This window comes from Pimephales promelas, chromosome 15 (genome assembly GCF_988280905.1).
Source record: "Pimephales promelas chromosome 15, fPimPro1.hap1.1, whole genome shotgun sequence".
Lineage (NCBI taxonomy): Eukaryota > Metazoa > Chordata > Actinopteri > Cypriniformes > Leuciscidae > Pimephales > Pimephales promelas.
Genome location: NC_142783.1, coordinates 29,302,604 through 29,323,987, shown reverse-complemented (window position 1 = coordinate 29,323,987; position 21,384 = coordinate 29,302,604). Strand labels below are relative to the sequence as shown.

Below are 21,384 nucleotides of genomic sequence, written 5' to 3'. Positions count from 1 at the left end.
GCCACGGAGAAGACTGGAAGGGCTTGGCTTGAGGTCATGGAAATGGGTTTATAATGCAGCCTTTCACTGGGGAAAATTAGAGGAGGACCGGCTTTTACTCGCGCACACACATATATACAAATGCACACTCATGCATACAATGTTCAGAATGTCCACACACACAAACACGGACACACATCTGTAGGAATGATGGAGTGCTCTCACACAGACTGGGTGGGCCGATTGACTATTGTACTCTGTGATGAGAATCGGAGAGTTTAAAAATTAACCCTACAGACAAAAACTGACAATCACACACAGACATAGACGCAAAGAGACTCAAAATCAACCAGTAAGCATATTCATGACTTCAACTGTCTCCATGTAAAGGGGACATTTATTATTATTGACTCACTGCTATGTCATTCCAAATCCACATGCTGTAATTTTTTTTCCTGTGCAGCACAAAAAGTACACTTGTTTAAACGAGCCTTCACACAGCTCTTTCTCATAAAACAACAGTCAATGAGCTCTACTGTCAAGCTTAAAAAAACAAACAAATAAATTACTTAAAAAATGTTCTCATGCACATTATACATTGGCATTGATATATTGAGTTTTTAGAGTTTTCTAAAAAAAAATTTTGTGTGCTGGATATGAATGCATATGCATGCTAATTTTCTAAAATATTTTGTTTATATTACCTTAAAATTGTTAAATGGTATCTTTAGCAAACCTGAAAATTAATATCCTTTTTTTTTTTCATTTTTCGTTTTGTGATTCACTTGTACCATTTGAAAACATATATTTTAGTTAAGTTATTAATTTATTTAGATAATTTTAATTTCAATTTAATCAATTAGGCCGCTTATAAAATGCAAATGATTTAGGGATAAAGAGATTTTTTCATAATAAATAAATAACTATATAATTTAAAAAAATAAATAAATAACCTGTATACGTATATAAAAATATTTTTCTAAATTTTTACATTTATATTACCTTTGCCACCATTTAAGGCTCACTTAAAGTTAATCTTCAAAACACCAATTTAATAACACTATCAAATGTAATCTTTAGTACATTTTTTAAAGTTTTTATAATGTACATTGTAATTGTTGTGACACACTTTTGATTCAAAATCATTATTGATTTATGTATATAAATGTAATTTTAATGATGATTTTAAAAAATGTCATTGAAATCAAACTTTGAAAAAAACATATTTGACATGAAAGTAAATAATGACAAAATTTTGGGGTGAAATACCCCTTTAACATAGATCCTGACAGAAAGAATTGAAATAAATCCAAGTAAAAATATAACTTGACCAATTTCAGATTGACCACATGTAACTTTGTTGCAGCTTTTCCAGTCAGATCAACCACAGTTCACACCACAGCCCGTGTTGTGTGTGTGTGTGTGTGCATCCACATTACCCACTCACTAAACATTTGAAGTCAGGAAACAGTGAGAGAGCGAGGGAACGGGATGGAAAGAGTGACCGTCGGAGAGATAGAAAGAACGAGAGCGAGACAGAGAGAAAGATCGCCCAGGTGGTCCTGTGTACTGTGGCCGCTGGGCACTGATCTGACGTGAGGGGTAGAACCTGAAACCCATGCAAATGTGATCGCTCCCGCTCCCACTGATTGGGGCGGCCGCGTATGATTAAATATAATTGCAAAAAAACCTCTTCCAAATGCCTTGGCGGTTTTGAAAAAAATGGGAAGGAAGGATTTAGGAGCAATTCTTGGTCTTTGAAAGAGTGGGGCGAGCTGTATGTGTGGTGGTGGGGGTCCGTGAGGTTAAATACGGTGTGTGTTTGTGTGTGTGTGTGCTGTAATGTGCGTGTGAGAGAAACTGGGCTGTTTTCATTGTTGTTTCAGAGAGCTGGTTGCTACATGCAGGGAATGGGGAGAGAGGGGAATATTTGCTGGCAGAAGTTCTGCAGGGTTCAGAAGCCGCCTGTCACCCGGCCGATGATTGATGGCTCAGGCGGAACGCTTAAGTCAACAGTGCATGAGCACGTCCAGGCTGTCCCGAGCAAATGAAACCACACCGAGACTCCACTCAGCACCCATTTAGAGGTCAGCAGTCTCAGAGGAATGACAGCCCTCACCATTATCTTATCAAACACACCTCGCAGCAGAGCAGTGTGCTGGAGAAACTCTGCGCCACAAGTGAACGACACAATGCGTTGTGACAAAAATGACTGGAGGCCTTCCAGTCGCTCCACTACTGTTGGTTGCTAGTAGGCATTGCAGTTCACGAGGTGGATCATCAACTCCACACCAAGGAGGTCTACATTAAGCTGTTATCATTCCCATTCATCTCAATGGTAGTTCCTCGGCTGACACAAGACACCCAGCAATTACGAAGATGTAAAATACCTATGACGTATTTGAGAAGAGCAACTCAATCACCTAAAAATGTAAACCATCATCCATATCAAATATCAAAATGTAACATCAAATAGATCCTGACTGGCTGTGTGATTTTGTCACATTATAATGTGCTGTAGTATTCGTAGCTAAATTTGTCATGTGAGATTTGGTAGCATGGAGAAAGCTTAAAGTGATAGTTTTAAGCCTTCCATCTAGAAGAAGAAGACTTTACAACTTCTACAACCACTTCTCAAAATGTTACACAGAAGAAAGAAAGTAATACTGGTTTGGAACAGCATGAGTGTGAGTGAAACATGACAGTTCTTCATTTTTGAATGAACTTTCCCTTTAATTCAAGCAATATAATAAAATAAAAAACACCATGTTTTTTAAATAATTATTACTAATAATTTAACTTATGTATTATTCAATAGCTTTCAAGATCATAAATACATAATAATAATGCATCATAATAGCCTAATAATAGTACAGCATGAGCTGCGTTGATTGATTTAATATTAACAGTGTTAATGTATTTATTGAACATTGGTGTCTTATCAAAATTATAAAAACAATAATTCTATTAAACTTAGCTGGTTTAAGGGGCATTTTAGTATTGTTGTCGTGTCACTCGCTCTGGGTCAAGACAGTGTGCACAACACATGCCTGTCAGATGAACGAAAGAGAATGAGACATATATTGAATGTGTGTGTATGGGGGGGATGTGCTCACCCATTAGTCAGGCATTAACGTGTGTGTGAGACGATTTAGGGGGTTCTGGGTCACAGAGAGCGGGAAGCAGGTGTCCCTCACTGATCTATGTGCAGTTCCACTTCAACACCTCATCATTAAACAGACACGCATGCACATGCACCTTCCCCCAACTCAAATAACATGTTTTATGTTCTGCCTTGAAGATTCTGTCGTAGCTTCTTTTTTTTAGAAAGAAAATCCTAACAAACATGAATAGCTATTACAAGCACCTACAATAACAACGTTGAGGAGGTTGAGGAAGGAATCCCACATGTTCATTTAACCGGAGAAAATTAGGGCGTAACTTTAGCGGCCACTATGAGTGTGTGTCCATATGTGTGCACTAACATGTATGAGATTAAAGTCAATATGAGATGGCATCCACAACCCATTTTACTTCCATAATATGATGCGTTTCCAAATGAAATAGGATATAAAAATAGGCCAATACCTGATTTTATCCAATTCCTAATGATAAATCTTAATATGATAGGCATCGACTTAAACATAAAATGAACAACTAAGAGTTAAAAATTAGCTCACACAGTCAACATCTCTCCCCTTTGGTTGGGTTTATATAATGGGCCAGGTGGAAAAAAACTATATTTTATACATTTAGTTACAGGTTAAAAAGTTCGAAGACATAGCTTTGTCCTATCAAGAAGGCAAAAAGCACTGAAAAATAAGTTCATGACAGCCCTGGTGACTAACAGCAAACTCTACGTTGAGAGATGAGAAGTTCCCAAAAAATGCAAGGTCTGGATGGAAAAAGTACAGCACCATATCTCCATGATCAGTCATGTAATCTTGATGGTTGACAACATTTCACAACATGCTGTCAGTGTTTCGTTCCAAGCGGTCTAACCATTTTATGAACCTCATCCCAAACTCAATATCATCTTCTCAATCACAGATCATCAGGAGGAATTAACATGCATAGATGTCCTTAAACACACACAGGACTCTGGATCCGAGCGTAGACTAAACTCCACGTTCTCATGAGCTTGTATTTAAACAACCTAAAATTCAATTCACTATATTTAATTTAAAATGTGGCCCATCTACAGGTTAGCATACAAGGTCTAAATGTGCCCAAATGAGTGGAAATACATCTTGCCCTCCACACCAAAAAGCGACACAAAGAGAGAAAGTAGAGGCAATGTTGCGCTCCCTTACATTTTCATCAGTGTGTTTGTCTTCCCCTCCAAATGAATGGCAGATGCTGTGAGAAGCTGTGAGCAACAGCGAGGCCTTTCTGAATGGCCCTGAGATGATGGCAGTAGAGAGAACACACACATACACACTCTCACACACATTTATGTTCCTGATATCTTATTGCTGCAATCTCCAGTTGATTAAGAGCAGACCAGGCTGCTAAGCGGCGAGTATGCTAAGAAAAGCCGTGCAGAGCGGAAGGACTCAGACTCCCGAAGTCGAGCTGAAACGCTCGAGGTCTTGGCTGTGGCAAAGCCCGGTGAAAGAACGCTGCCACGGGGGCCGTGTTAACTCTGGACAAAAAGACAATCTCTGCCTTGACATGATAACTACAGAACATCACAGTACAGAGAAGACCGTGGCATGTCACTACCCACTGATAGTAAGGATTGTTGGGGGCTCGTCCGGGAAAAGCAATGGGGACAAGGGAAGCAAATTCATGTAAGGGACTAAAATATCAATCTTGTAGTGCACTTAAAAAGGTGTGTGTATGTGTGTGGTTGGTTGGGGGGGGGGGGGGGGATCATACTGCTTATCCTATTATCCTATTTGCGAGGTATGTGGAAAATCTCAGGATTTTCTTTGGGTGTCACTTTGCAAATTGGGAGTGTATCAACTAAAAAATCTTTCATGACCCAACTCAATTAATATTGATTATTATCTGTTGCAAATGTGAATTTTGACTGTAAAAAATAATATAAATGTCCTTCAAATAATAATAGTACAAATGTATGTTTAGTTAGTTCTAGTAAAACAGATATTCCAATTACAAAAAACGGGAATGTAAAGTGTAATTTAATGCAACTCATGCCATTTCAAGCAAGACATGCTTGTGTAAGTCCAAATGTGCCAAACTATTTCATGTGAAGCAGACCCAGCAGTCTTAAAAAGCTATTTTCTTTTCCGACCCTCATCTTCATCTTCGTCCCCCTCTCATTTCTCCTTCCTGTGGCTCTCCTCCCAACCAGGGATGTGTGTTCTCCCAGCTGTGGACCATGGTCTGATTGCCTCTGATTTGGGTTAAGTGATTATTACCCCCCTGTGGTATGGGAGGGGACACTGCTACAGGCTGGAAACAAACCTTCTTTCAAATCTTGCTTCAAAAGAGTGTAGTCAAATACAGCAACCATCTGAAATTTTTGGGCTAATACAGGGGTAAACCTATTACTATATTTGAGCAGAGAAATTTTAGCCATTTTCAGTGGTGGAATAATAAATGCCAATTAGCAATGAAATCTTTGAGGAAACGAAAACATATAGAGTTTGGACACACATGACTGAATTAGTTATCATTAAGTTAAGTTATTTTAAGTTAATTCATTAAAGTTATCATTAAGTTAAGTTAAGTTATTACTCATTAAGTTATTTTTTATGAATTACCAGTGTTATGTAGCAAATGGGTTTACACAATTCTTTATATTCTTTATATAAATGGCAATTCTGATGAGGGACCCCCTTCTTAAAATATAAAAAGTAGGCATATATATTCATGCATTACATGCATATGTGATAAATACTAATCATAATATTAAAAACAACATGTTTACATCTATTTGTCAGTTATTAAAATATTGTATGGAAAATATTTACTTTAACAGTTAAGAGCAAGTATTAACAGCCAATCTTTTTTTCTACCCTTTACAATAACAAAAGCATTATCAATTAAGTTTAAATTAATTTGAATGACACTTTTCATTATTAAATATACTTATAAAGCAGCTTTACAGAAAACTGTACCATTCCACCAATGAGCAAGCTAATGGTTAAAAGAAAGACACAACAACACACATACAAACTACTAGAATGTATATAATTTTGTCTGGATTTCACAGCATCTTTCTTCATCTTTCAGCTTTGGAAATCCTTGATTGAGACAAAAGTTGGCTACTTTAAAAAAGCTAAAATTCAAAGATACATTTGGCCAATGCATAATTTCCATGCATTTGTGTTTTGTTGACTTAACTATAATTCTGAAATGTGGAAAAATAATATGTATAATATAATATACACACTTTTGACAACATGGGGGAGGGCTGGGTTAAATGTTCTTGTTTAATTTATGATTTTAAGCTTATTATATAACATATGTACTTTACAATGTATTATAAAAGAACATTCACTGAGAAAGTCTTTTAGTTGGATGATCATTAATGAACTGTTCATAGTGAAAGTAGTCTTTGCCAAAGTAATTAAACATTAAAGAAGAAAATAAATTGTACAACACTATTAACATGCAGATGAATAAACAAGGCAGTCGACCTGCTGATTATTAAATATTAGTTCACTTCAATAAAAAAATGAAGATTGCATGCAGATGCTTGTGTTCTTCTTTCATTTACTGTATTTGTGGTTAGACGTTAGCAAAACTCTGACGATAACTGCACATATCATCAGAGGGTGTGTATCTTTAGTCATATCTACATACTGTACACGTTAAACCTGAGACAATGCTGCCTGTGATTGCTTTATACCGCTCTGGGGTGCGTTTCCCAAAAGAATCTTTAGCCAGGTCGCAAGTTTTGTTGAATTGTGTTGGTAACGACGGGACTTGACCAGAGCAGCTTCTTCGCCACCAAAGTCACTCTCACTGAGCCAGAGAAGAGTAAAACAGTTATTTACGACCACAAATTAAACTGTCTCTCACTGTGTAATTCTTAATTTTTTACTGCAGGCTGGGGTGAACAAAGTGCATGATGTGTTATTCTTCCATCCTCCACTCCATAGATAAACTTAGCAGATTTAAAGCATACATTTCATCGCTTCCATTGGGAGGCATGTAAGAAACACCTCGACTTCGGCCCAAAAAGATCCAACACAGTTCACTGCAACCCAATAAACGTATTTTCTGCTCAAACTATTTCTTAGTCCAAGAGGACAGCTGATATCTTCACGTGACTCACCTCAGTTTGATACAGACATAAATCATTGCCCGAAGCCAGAGGGAGTTTATCTGGTGACGACTAAGGTCACGCAAACTACTTCTCAAATCATTTACAGTGTTATTTATGGGTAAGTGACATAAAGAAATACAGTGTATGCAAATTATACTATTGACAGTACTACATTGTCTTAAGTCTAACTAGCAAACACACACACACAGAAAGAAATATATTACATTCATTTGTATACCTCACATTACTGAATAACTTTGTTAATTTTCTTAATTGGCCTGAAAATAAATACATTTCATGAGGTGTTTTCTTTTTCTTTGCAAAAGGCAAATTAATCTGAAAACATCAAGAAAAAAATGTGTATATAATATATAAATATTATATGCCCATAAACAAAGAAAAAGCTTGGGCAACATGGTTTCCCAACAAAATCCAGCATGAAATGTAATGGTAAAAAGTTTTGGAAAAAAGTACCTATTATGTATAATTCAAAATGTTAATCATGACTGTTATTATTTGTTATTATTTACAACAATTTGCGATTATAATTATGAACTTCTGGGGTATGGCAGAAGACTAATATTACTGATGATGTCTCTGAGCATCACTAATTACGCCCCACACTGGCAACGAACGGTACTGTCTCTGGCTCAATCCTGATTCTCAAAATAAGGCCCGTCAAAAAAACAAAACATCAGCTGGGGAAAGAGCGCAAGACCACCAAGGTAACTTTTTCTCCTCCTTGTATTTGTTTAAACTTTCATGGCTTGGCTCATGCTCTCCTGGGCCATCTTTCACTCCTTGTTTTCTGCTCTTTCACACCCAAAGCCAGCGGGCAGCAGAAGCCTTTTCCTCCAGCTGACCCCAGGCCCTCGGTCACATTGGGGTCCTGACCCCTCCTCGGCACCATGGACAGTCTCAGAGTCCAGAGGAGGTTAGAGGTTGGGACAGTGGACAGGAACGTCCATCTACCTCGGGCCTCTGTTGTTCAGCCTGGCAGGATTGCTGCACTGGAAAAAGCATGTGATGGGAAAGAAAGGAGCGGTGGAAAAAAACTAGATAGATGGATGAGCTTGCAGGGTGGCCAATGCATCTGGAGCCCTAATGCCACGGCGCAAGGGGAGGCAATGAGCAGTGCTGCCATTAAAGAGCAAAGACAGGCTGTTGTTTTATCTTCCCCTGTGATTACCCCACCAGCCGTTTACACTGGGCAATAAATGGATTTCACTCAAAACATATTTGGCTCATGATATCATGAGCCACAGGTAGGGAAAAGCACTTTTTTGGTTTTGCTTTTATGGCACTTACTGTCAAAATACAGCTCTGTGCCCACATGTGTGAGGTAAGATTCTCCTTTTCTCACCCAGATTCTCTCTATTTGGCTCCCTCTGGTCTTCCATTCACACACTCCGATTCCATTCCAGTGTGTGGGCGCTTGAGCAGATGGTGGGAAGTGAAGGTAAGGGCCACATCAGCTCGTCTGGGCTCACGACTCAAACTCAGGCAGCTTTTATGATCTGTGTTCCCTATCCTCCAGTAAAATTCACACCAGAGCCTTTCCAGTGGAGCAGCATCACCAGCCGTCCAGCCAATGATAACAGTTTGATGCGCGTGGAGAAGCAATCTAAACACATAAGGAGAAGCTCTCTGCTGCAGAAATGCCTGCAGCCATCTTTCCTCAACGTCATTTCTTTCCAGGGGCCTTCCGAGACTTGGACATTAACTCACACTCAAGGAACCCCTGAGCTCTCCGCTAATGACTTACAGCACTAATTTGTGGTGTTTCCTAAGGGAACCATGTCAATTAATATCGCTCATACTTGAGTTGCAGTTTTAAAAAAAACTCAAACCTAAGTTTTGAACTTTGGTGTGGAACTTGTCCAGCAATGTTTGTGAGAAACAGAAATTTATTCGGCATGACCATCACAATGCATTATGGGCATACTGAGACAGCTCTCATTAGAGTCACAAATGATTTGCTCATATCTTCCGATCATGGTTGTATTGCTCTATTAGTGCTACTCGATCTTAGTGCTGCATTTGATACCATTGACCACATTCTTTTAAATACACTCGAAAATGATGTTGGCATTAGTGGAATTGAATTAGCATGGTTTAAATCATACTTATCTGACTGTTATCAGTTTGTAGCAGTAAATGAGATGTCGTATCGATCAAAAGTTCAGTTCAGTAAGGAGTACCACAAGGCTCAATACAAGGGCCATTGCTGTTCATTTACCCTGTACCCTTAGGAGATATCATTTGGAAGCATGGCATTAGTTTTCACTGTTATGCTTACGATACTCAGCTCTATTTTCTTCACGTCCTGACTAAACTTACCAATTCACAAAATTAACGGAATGCATTGCTGATAAAAAAAACTTGGATGACTAGTAATTTCCTACTACTTAATTCTGAAAAAAAACCCAGAGATTCTAATTATTGCACAAAAAAAACGTCCTCACGTAATAACCTAGAATACTGTCTAATAGATACAGTCGGTTGGTCTGGGAACGCCCCCGGGAACGCCCCGTCACGTGGTGTGAATTTAGCCCGTGGGGGAAATCATTGCCTTGGCGCTCATTGAAATACATGGGACAATCATGCCGAAGGGTTGCGGTGTCGTTTTCTGTACCACCAATAAACTAACAAATTACAAATTGAAGTTCTACAGCCTTTCTTACATACATGCAGAACCGGATAGGAGGACAAAATGGCAAAATTAATCATATCTTATTAGATTACTGTGTGAGTAGAGGTCCCTGTGTGATATAGTAGTAGATGTTTAACTCGTATTAGGCAGTGGGCCAGATTTGTCTGACGTTACGTCCCTTACGAAAAAGAACTATAGTAATCCTATGGCTATTAGTATTCTATAGTAGTGTATAATACTTCTGTGATGTTCATTAATACCTATACTTCTAGGCTATGTCCCAAAATACTATAGTATTCCTATAGGATTAACGTTACTATAATAGTTTGTCCTAAAATACTACAAGATTCCTTTAGTTGTTTTTCATAAGGGATGTTATTAGCGTTATCAGCTGAAGGTTATCAGACTGCAGTCTGTGAGAATTCGGATAACTGTCAGCAAAGTCCCTCTGCAACTTCGTAGCGACTACTTTGATCACCGTTTTACAAAAGGATTAATAGTTTGGAGTGAAGCATACGTACAATTGGTAAGTGACATGGTTTTATGGACTTATAGTAACTTATACGCAAGTTGATTGAGTTACAGGCTTGTGTTGCCGGTAGCTTCCGCGATGTCTTACCTGAAGATTCAACCAGATATAATAGTCTGGAAACGACACCTCCGGCCATTTGGTTGGGTCATTGGCCCAGTTTTTAATTAAATAAGGGCAATCATAACCTATTACAGTTAAATTTGCAATGTATCGTTGCCGGTCGGCAGGCATAAATGACTCGCAATATGACATTTTTGTCATTCAAATACATAGGATGGTCGCGCTGCTTTCCCCCACGCCGACCACGCCCCCCAACTATGACGCGTTGCCGACTGTATCTATGATAGATGGCTGCTCTGTCAAGCCTTCGAAGTCGGATAGGAACCTGGGTGTGCTATTTGATACCAATATATAATATATATACATTTAATTTTATATTTAACTTATTTAACTTTAAATATAAATTATTACAACATTATTTTCCTGATATCTCTGTAAATCTGCTTTGAAACGATCTGTATTGTTAAAAAGCTCTAAATAAAAAAAGGTGACGTGACTTGACTTTGAGTGTAAATCGGTTGTACACTCGTTGTTGTGGTGCATTGCGGGATTGAATGACTCCACTCGATAACGTCCACCATGGTTTCGGACACCACTACAAATGGCCGTCAATTCTAATAGTACCCTATTTAAGAGTATAGGTGGGGATTTCAGACACAGCCAAACACACCTGAAAATAATAAGATCTTCAGGAACAGAAGGTGCATTGGAGGAAGGTTATAACTGAAGTCTGCACCCTCCAGAAGCATGTGAATTTTAAGTGGTTACCTCACAGCCAGGACAGCCTAGAAACAACTTGAAAACACTGCAAAAACCACCCAAAATGCCCAGAATGATGGTGACGGGTCCAATTCATGTTTTCTACAGAAAATTAAACATCTAACAGTAACTAAAGCTTTCATGCCATCTTTAGTGGGGTTTACACTATAGTAGGTCTTGTTTAGATGAACAAGGTTCTGACTTTTTGAGTAATTAAAATTGAAGGAAACATAAGAAAAAACATCATTGGGGACAGATGCCATCCCTTAAAAGAAAGAATTCACCTAAACGTTAACATTGACCACAGAGGATATACAAAGATGACAGAGAAACAGCTCACCTCGCTTTGGGCCTGTACCAGCCCCTTATCCAAACACAAACAAAGGCTCAAAATAAACATCGAAAAGGGGAAAAAGACTGAATGCAATTTATGCAGGGTTGGGAGGGCTGAATTAAGATCAGAAACAACATCTATACATTATGATGAGGTTTGAAGGCATCCTGACAGCAGGAAGTGACAGTGACACTGAGATCTTTTTCTGTGTCAGAGACACATGGCCATCTGTCCCATTCCCATGCCACAACAAATCACCATGCTACAAGCGCTGAGCCGACCCAGAGCTCAACTAGCAGAACTGAAACAGGAAAACACACTTGTTTGTCTCCTTTCCTCCTAATTCAAGATAATGAGAGTGATTTGCCTTGCTAAATCAAAAACAAGTGCACATGAAATGAATTTCGACTTTGAAACAATAGAGGCCAACAGGCTGCTTCAGGTTAGAGACACTCGAAGACTCTTTGATTGCTTTGCTTAACTGAAATAAAAGCAAAGTGGTCCCTTGCCCTTGTGCTCACGTCCTGTGGCGTGCCTCTTAGAGATTCGGGATTTATCTGATCTCTCTTGGATACATGGAGCTATATACACAGCCATCTAAGTCGAGGACCACAGTGGTGTTGGCGTGTGCAGGGGGCGGCGTCTGCCATGGCCTTGAATGGCTCGGTCTGCATCGGTGCAAAACTGGTTCTGACAGAGCAATGCTGGAAGAGAGACGCCTCTGCCCCTCCCTCATGCTGTTCCCCTACGAGATACTATCGTTCCTCCCGCAGACTAGATTTCTTGGGTGACTTCAAAGCTTGTTCACTAAGTGTTTAGAAGAATGCGATGGAAACAGGAAAATAATGTTCTGATTTCTGTAAACTTTATAACATCTGCTTTTGCTTAACGTTTCTTCAGCGCTGAACGGCGCCTCCACTCCGCTCTTCGTTCGGGACATTTTTTCCCACAGTTAAAAAAGCACCTCACAAGCTGTGCCAAATCAAAGACAAAGAACGGTGGAGCAAGCAGCAAGAACAAATTCCTAGTTAAAAAAAAAAACACAAGGAAAACAAGAAAAGGAAGCACATGATTTTTTTGTGGAGGCTGAGACTTTGATTAGTTAATTGAATCAATTCTTCATTATTTGTGTTTTACAAAATCCACAAGAAAGTGAAGATAATTTGGGAAAAATATAAAGAATCAGAATCCATTTATGTGGTCTTGTATGATCAAAAACGGCCTTAAAAATGAATGCAAACATGTGTGTGCATTTGCATTGTCAGTGCTCATACAAAATGAGGATGCACAGGTACAATTGCACACTACCACACACGCTTACACGACCTCCTTATGTGCACCGCAATGGACGCAAAACTACCTATGGCATTCAAAAAAGTCCCATTGCAATTTGTAAGTAGGTCTCCGCTTGCTTAAAGGGTAGCATGACAGGACTCCTATGTACACACACAACATCCGACTCTGGGCCGGAGGGCTTCTTCTCCTTTCCCTAACTCAATCATGCTCAGGTTTCACTCTCGCCCATCCGAACACACTCACTTCCTTCTTCTGACCTCCCCCATCAAGACCGTAACCTACTAACAAACATGTATATGCAGCTTTTAAGCCTGCAGAAATGTGTCCCACCAATCATCTGACACATACCTTGATGGATTGATTATATGATAATAAGACTTTGCCCAGAGTATATAGGAAGGTCACGCATAAACTGCTCAGGTTGAAAGCATTTGTGTTAGCCAGAAAAGCTTGGTCATGGGTTATTATAACAATATTGGATGTACAATTCTGGACAGAGTTGTATAATTAGTAGCAACATGTGTTAGTAAGGAGTATAATAGTAGCGTGACTAGAGATTATTTATTGACATGTAAGGGTAACATTTTTATTTGATTTAACATGAAAGAATGGAAACCAAATCACAAAAGATGGATGTGAAACACAAAACACTTTGTGAATGGTGGAAGAGTGCTAACAAGGGGAGGGATCAAAGACAACTAAGGTACAACTAACTTTTATTTGTTAAGTTTTTCATGTAGTATTAATCAGAATTAGAACTCAAAAAGCATATGTGGTACAAAATGCCCCCTATTTCCCTAAAAGAAACTGAGAGTGTCCATTTATCTCTTTTGAGAAAGTTGGCAACCCTAGCTCAAACAAACTAGCATTGTACACAAGGGAACATCGAAATGTTGGAGCATTTGCTAAATGCTAGGCCTTTGTTCAGACATTTATTTTGTACGTTTACAAGATCTCTAAGTTAACATGTCAAGAGGTTGTCTTACTTTTGCAAACATAATTAGTCGATTGAAGCACTGTTGAAAGGACATTATTTGTTTAGCTCATGACTAGAGACAATGCTAACCCATTCCATGCTAGCTAGGGGCTAGTTAAATAACAGTCATGCAGAACAATTTAAGTGTACCTCTCTAAAGTTGAACCCATCTTGAGCATGCTCTGCTCTCTTTCACAAGCCAAACCATACCCTCCACCCTGTCATAACGCTGTTGTTTGCAGATGGCATTGCTGTATGGTGAATGTACGTATTTGAGGTTAATTGCTAACACATGTTTCCACACAAACATTTGTAGGGGCACCGTAAACAATGCTTTCTCCGGCTTAAGGAGATCAGACTTACAAGGTCAAGGGTGTCGACTGGTGCCAGGTTCTGTCCGTTTCCAACATAATAAAGAGCTGATGTGAGACGAGGGTTCTGAGTGTGGTCCTCACGTGTCTTCGTTTAGCATAAAGTTACAGTAAGGCGGAAGTCACCCTGTAACACCCTTACAGTGAGAGGCACAGCAATCTGAGTGGAGGTCATTACCATGGCTGTCAGGGGCACGTGTGGATGGGGTGGATGATTGGGGGAATTGGCCTGCTGGGCTGTGGACCACAGGTCTACAGATTTGTAATGGTCATTTCCTCACTTTCCTGCTTCAGGAAAAGGGCAAACCAAAGAAAATAAATGAAGGGGGAAAGGGGAGAAAACAAATTAAGGTGAACATTGAGAAGGTGCCACTAGCAATGTATGGGGGAAATTAAGGAACAGGACGCATGGAGGGATAGGTAGAAGAACAGAGAAAGTGGTACAGAGGAAGTGATACAGCTGGTCAAATTACTTGATGCAAGAAAGTTGAAGTTGAAGCCACCATTCTTTGTAAAGAACTAATTTCCAGAGATCCAACATTACGTTATTAGCGTTATTAATGCAAATATTCCACTGCTAAATGGGTCACATTCAATTTACAGACTGGGAGAATTCAGCTGTTTCAAAACCTAGTGGGTTTTTAGTGAGACATTTAAAGCATCATTGGAATGCTCCCAATGCAAAGTCTATTCCAAAGGATCCAAAAAGAAGAAGCTGCCTCCAAAGATAATTTGTTTTCTCCCCCAGTTCTAAGGAAGAATGGCATGTATTCTTCAAAGACAATGTAATCCAAGAATAAACGGCAACAAGCTTAGTGACAAAAGTAAATTCAAGATGGAGGACAAATTAGAATGTATGTCAACTTACCATTTAGTAAAGAAAATACTTAGAAGTCATTCAATACCAACAACAATAGATTTTTTTAAAAAGTAAACATAATTCATAATAAAATAATGCCATTGCAATAAGTGATTTTTTGTTATACTGGTTGAAATCAAATCCAGATAGCAATCACTATGTTAAGCGGTCTAAATGAATTTTTTTATAAATGTATCGTCTATGGAAGGCGTAGGACCATAAAATGTGGGTTCCCTCTCAGTCAACGTGTGTTTGGATACCACTGTGCAGCCGGTTCAAGTAGACATCATACGTCAACAGCGGGTTCACGTACGTTGTTCTGACAGAGCGAGAATTGCAGATTGTTCTTTACAGTGCAATGACAAACACTACAATACCGAAAGTAAAGTTTTCTCACATGATGTAATCCAATAATGTTCTTTCTGGTCATCTCTCTACTGGTCCATGTGCGTTCCTCTGTTTTGGAGGAGGTGATTTGCATGGAGGGTGGGATCGCATGCTTTCAATGCTAACAGGCTAAAGTTAGCATTTCCCAGATCACATATTGCACCTTTAAACAATGTGGAGCGTGTTCCAAATAGCCCATTTATGAGGTTCCATCTCTGTTAGGAGGATGTAGGCAATGTTAGCAGTATTAGGGAGCGAGGTAGCTCCCTAGGATTTTGGAACAGACTCTGAGTGTCTGTCAATACAGATTTAAAGACAAAATGAGAGATGAAGTCGATGTGACGTGTCCCATTACCGTCGCCCATGCCTAACCAGTTCGTCCCCCAGCCCTCCCTGTCTATAGTGCCTCAGACTCTAACTTCCTGTTCCTGCCTCTCGCTACAATGATGAATGGCTGCAAGCTCCATTCAATTACGCCTCGAGTGCGAAGAGACAGAAACAATGGGAGCTGGCCTATGCAGTGTGGCGCAGGCCCACTGCATTCTTAGCAACAATTTAGCCTAATTAGCATCAACTCCTGCCCCATCCATCATACTCCTCAAGAAACATAAACAAACTGTCAGCTCTAGCGTAACAAACAGATCGCCCAGCTACTTAACACAAATTATTCTTACATGAAACGCAGCTTCTCAGGCAACCTTCCCCCCTCCAGGCCATCTGGGGGATTGAAGGACTATTAAAATTGAAGACATATGTTCCAGTCAAGTTCAACTCCCCAGACTGTTGCGGCTGATGCGGTGACAGTTTGCCCAGGCTTATAGCGGAGTTGGGTGGGGATTGAGCAGTCTGTTGCAGGAGGGAAGATTCTGGATGAAGATATGATCAGGTTAAGAGCAGGTGTGATGTTAATGTCAATCATGCTTCATGAAGGTTTGAGCTGCCATTTCAAGCAGTAGAATTCTCTGGTTAACATTTTTGAAAATGCTGAGAGTGCTGGGAAATAAAGCATTGCTATTTTTTTCTTGTAACATTTGGCAGTCATCATTACATGGATATTGACACCTACCAGCCTATAAAAGTCAGGCATGAAATAGAGGGATCAGTATTTCTTTTTTTTTACATTCTGTAATTTATAGGATAGCTCATAATTTTCCGCAAAAAAGAACCTCTTGGTTCTTTTTACACGATTTTAGACCGATTTTGGCACAATCCATTTGACGTAGTGTGTCGTGGGGATTCGTAAACGACAACGGACGTCGGGACGCAAGATTCGATCGTATCATCTCGTATAGAGTGTCATAGTGGGCGACAACCTACGTTGCGTCTGCGATGATTCACGACATCACGTCAAAACGACTAGCATGTTTCATTTTTTTTAATGGTCGTCCACGACGGTTCCGTCACATGTATGAGGTTGACCAATAGGAGCACAGAAGCTTTTCCGTATACAACTAACAAAAATGGCAAAACGAAAGAGAGACGATGGTGCTAAAAGTTAAAACTAAAAGTAAAAATATATAAGAAAACAATATTTTACCTCAAGTTCTCTTTGGAGGATTGACAGCCCATACTGTCCTCTTCAAGCAATCTAGGAACGTGTCCATTGTCGGGTTTTCTTACTTTTTTTAACTTTTTTCTGAACACAGGACAGCCAATACAACACTCACCGCTTCATCCATTGTTTGTTTACGTTCGTTTCCGGAAGTCACTCGCTACTAGTTTCGCCTTCTCGATGACATCACCCGTGCCGTTAAACACGGCATGCGATGACTGGTCAGGAAGCAACGTGTCTTGTCCACGACACGGCAAGATTTTAGGAGTCAAAATCGCGTAATCTGACACAGTTACTATTGTAACAGACAAAAAAAATATTGTGTAATCTGAACCAGGCATTAGTGACTATTCGGTTGGAGGAGATTAATAAAAACAAGTGTCGTTGCAATACAGAAAATAGCACAATATGAATGTAATAGCTTTTACCTAATTTAAAAAGAGTGCAAATGAACAAACTTTAAAGGTTCTCAAAGCGATCCTGGGTGTTGACGTTCGAATATTTTCAAACAAATCGGAGCTAGACCCTCCCTCCTCCGCATCTCATCTCCTCCCCCTCCCTTCCGTGCTTCCTGAAATAATTGTGAACGTGCATAGTTCTAGCTAATTATATCCTTGTGTGGGTTTGGCGAACATAAGTGTCAATTTAGAAGAAAAAAAACAATTTAACGTTACCCACCTGTCAAGCAAAAACAGAGCAACCTGAATGTCGGACTGGAAGCCCTTCTGCCGCCGGAGTTCTCGCCATCGTTTAAAAGCTTTGCTACCGATGTAAATTCGGAACTTCGCACGTTCTTTATCAGACTCCTCCTTCTTTTTAATTTGTTCCTCAGAACGACGTCTCTTTGGTCGTGTGTCGGTAATTTTTCAAACTTCCCTCTGATGCTTCGCTGCTCTCCTTCACACACACACACCCTTCATGTGCACGCGCACTAACCCCCCAGACCCACCCTAAAATACTTCTTGCCAGTGATTGGCTGGAACACTGTTTGTTAGGTTTCGTGGTCCGGGTAAGACATGATTGTTTTTGTTGCCCTTTGTGGAGCCTGTGGTGTCTACAGAGACCGCGTTTTTTTTACAGTGTGTTTAGGGGACAGGCAGCTAGCCGATAGTGAGGAGACGTTTGATGTATGTGACAAAAAATGTTTTGGCCCAGCATCGCTTATAGAACCTTTAAGGAGTCGGAATGATTTAATTTAACATAAAAAGCAATCCAATCTAAGTATTGCTGAAAAGAAATCTAAAAACAAAATTGTAGCAAGGTTCGATGTTATGGGAAGGAGGAGGTGGAAACCGGCAAACAGATTTGAATAAATAAATAAAACAAATACAAAATGAAAGTAAAGGCAGCAGTCCCTCGCGGACGACCTGACCTCTCTCATAGCTTGTAGCTCCTCCTTTTATGCTTCCGCTCCTCAAGTGAGAGTATCATACGAGACCGGTGTCGAGCACGTGTTGCTCATTATCAATCACGCCACCGACCTCGCGCCATTCTCTCACTGCCCTCGGCCTCATCCTGCTCGGCACAAAAATATTTCAACTTACAGTATCTTTCCGCACAGACTTCACTCCGTGGGTACACTAAACTTCAATTTGACACATTCCTTTAGTTCTTCTCTTAGCTTTCACAGTCAGTTTGGGGAAGAGCTCGTAAATAAAACTAAACTAATTAAGGCTAATGATGACTTCAGGGGAAAATATTTCTGATGGAAACAAATGCCTCTGATACGTTCTGAATATAATGAGCAAAAGAACCGAACAGTGTAGAACCTGTTCAGGTAACAGAACCGCTTGGGAAACCTCAAGCTCCCAAGCTCAGCCTTACTCTCACACCCTGCCAAGCTCTCCAAATTTGTCACTTTTCCATTTCCTTTTTGATGTTATGCAGCGTGTGAAATGCTTCGCTAATTAACTAGGAAGCTTGGCAGGAGTGCCATGTTGTTTTTAGGGGAGCAATGGGAAACCTCACTCGTCTCGGCCAAAAGAGACTGTGCTAACTCAAGAGTGACAAATATGCCTTTGCTCCTCCCCCAAATGTAAGCAAACTAAACAAAAATCCAAGAGAACCAAACAAAATGACAGAGCGCTGTTCATTTTTCATGCCCTTCTGAAAGTACCTTTATTCCACATTAAACACACAACTTCAAGTAGGAAAAATTGCCGTTTTATGCAAACGTGAGATTCCTTGCCAAAGTGACAGAGATGGGTTATTCTAAACAAGTTAATTCTCAGACAACACTAGAATGATGTCATTTGCTGTTTTTTTCATTAGCAATTCCTGGATCTGGGCATAAACTAATTTTCGTTCATTTGTGAAGGCAATTATAAGCCTTTTCTCATATTTTAGTATTTAAGTGAAGAGTTAAGGAAAATAATATGGTCCTCTAGCATGACTAATAAATGGACTGTGTCTTCCATTTAGGCAGCTCAGTGCCTCAGGCAGAATGACACTTAATTTACCCACATGCAAAAATGTACATTACACTCATTTTTTTCCCACACCACCACAGTTTCTCATTTTTTTCCATTTTCAAAGACAGGTCTGTCGGCTGCCCCTTGTGATGATGGATATCACTTATGAGCTGCTCAGCTTCTGGTTTATAAAGCATAGACTTATTCAGACTGCTAAAGCTGGCCCGCTTTATATCAGGTGTGTGACCTAACAGAGCGCTGAGATACAACAAATTTACACATTTGTGCCTGCTTTCTGTCTGACCAGGTCATGCTTTCTGCATTGTTTTCTGGAGATTTTTAGCATTGAATGCATTTGTCACATTTTCCACTACATTTACTCAACATCATAGCAAATAAAGGGGGTTTCCTCAAATCCAGCCCTAGTGGGCCACTGTCCTGCAGAGTTTAGCTCAAAACCTGATCAAACTCACCAACCTGCAATTTTTCTAGCAACTCTGAAGACCCTGATTATTAGCTTCATGTGTGTTTGATTAGGGATGGAGCTAAACTCTGCTGGGAATGGCTGGATTTGAGAAACCCTGTAATGAAACAATAACTGCATTTTACCACAGTTCAGGCATTTACATAATGTCAGCCATGGTAACATTACTGTTTTTTTTTTTTTTAAACTTTGTGAACAAGTAAATAAATAATAAATAAAAAATCTATTTGCTGAGCGATGAAACAAAGCTAGCATGACAACATGACATAATAGCATACACATGCGGGGGATGATGTGTATAGGTACAGTGACACATTTAAGCAATAGATTCGTTTTTTGTAATATAATAATAATTATTATTTAATATTTACATATTTCTGGTACATTTTACTGGTAATGTTATGAGTAAAAAAAGGAATAAATATAAATGTGTGATGGACCGATTTAATTTAATCTAATAATAATAATAATTCACATGTAGAAATCACATGTTTGCATTAATATAGAATTCAATGTTTATCACCAGATTCTGAAAATGTTAATTTTAAAACATTTTAAATGCAGAGTTAAGTGTCTCAGTCCATCTCACATTCATCACATCATAATATTATATAAGGTGGATTGAGTGTAACAGCATCTGTCCACTTTTTCAGTGGTCTTGGTTGTGGAACTATTTATATCCGTTCATTTTTTTTTATCCAGTATTTAAAAAATCAGAGAAAAAGACAAAAGGTAAACCACTGTCTACTGTGGAATTACATATACTGAAGCATCAATCAACAATTTTTATTATAAATTAAATTAGTAGAAAATGAATGGGATTTTTTCTTCAGGAACCTGTTGCACTAAAAAGGCTTCAAATGTGGCCCATTCAATCTGGTTTTAAAGCCAGAACAATGTGTTTAATGTTATTTTATTTCATCATAGACATGGTTTTCCCATTATTTATAGGTCACAAGAAGATGAAGGAGAAAAGAATGGTGCTGAAATTCAGGTGCTGCTCATCTGGCAGAGTTCTCTGAGAAAGAAAACAAACCCAGATCCACTTCCCCAAAAACAGCTTCCCGCAAGCTGACTGGATTCTGCAGCCCAGCACCAGGATGTTTGGCTTACAAAATGACTTTGCAGCTCCCGCAGCCATTCTACCTAATTGCCCCCGGGACAATTATTGTAGCCCTCTGACCAGCCATTTTGGGGGGAAAAATTTTAAATTAAAGCCATAATGTTACTGTGAATTTCATTATATATTTTTCATAACTATTAGTGTTAGTAGTGTGCATAATGTGCCCGTTTCTTTCAGGATACTCACAAGTACATATCATAAATGTAATTAAATCTGAGAGTGCACGGGTGGGTTGGAAAAAAAATTACCAAACAAAACATTTCCCTAAGCAATCAAAACACAAACAGACCCACAAAAACGGCAGCGACCTGCACATAATCACAGTGAGACATTTCCTCTACGCCAGGCATTGCCATTCACTCACT

At 39.3% G+C, this 21,384-nt stretch overlaps 1 protein-coding gene across 2 annotated transcripts in view; it reads right to left on the bottom strand.

Annotated features, from left to right (window-relative positions):
• slc25a21 (solute carrier family 25 member 21) overlaps positions 1-21,384 on the bottom strand; it is a 95,354-nt gene that overhangs the window by 62,389 nt on the left and 11,581 nt on the right. The gene's annotated exons all lie outside the window — the stretch shown is intronic.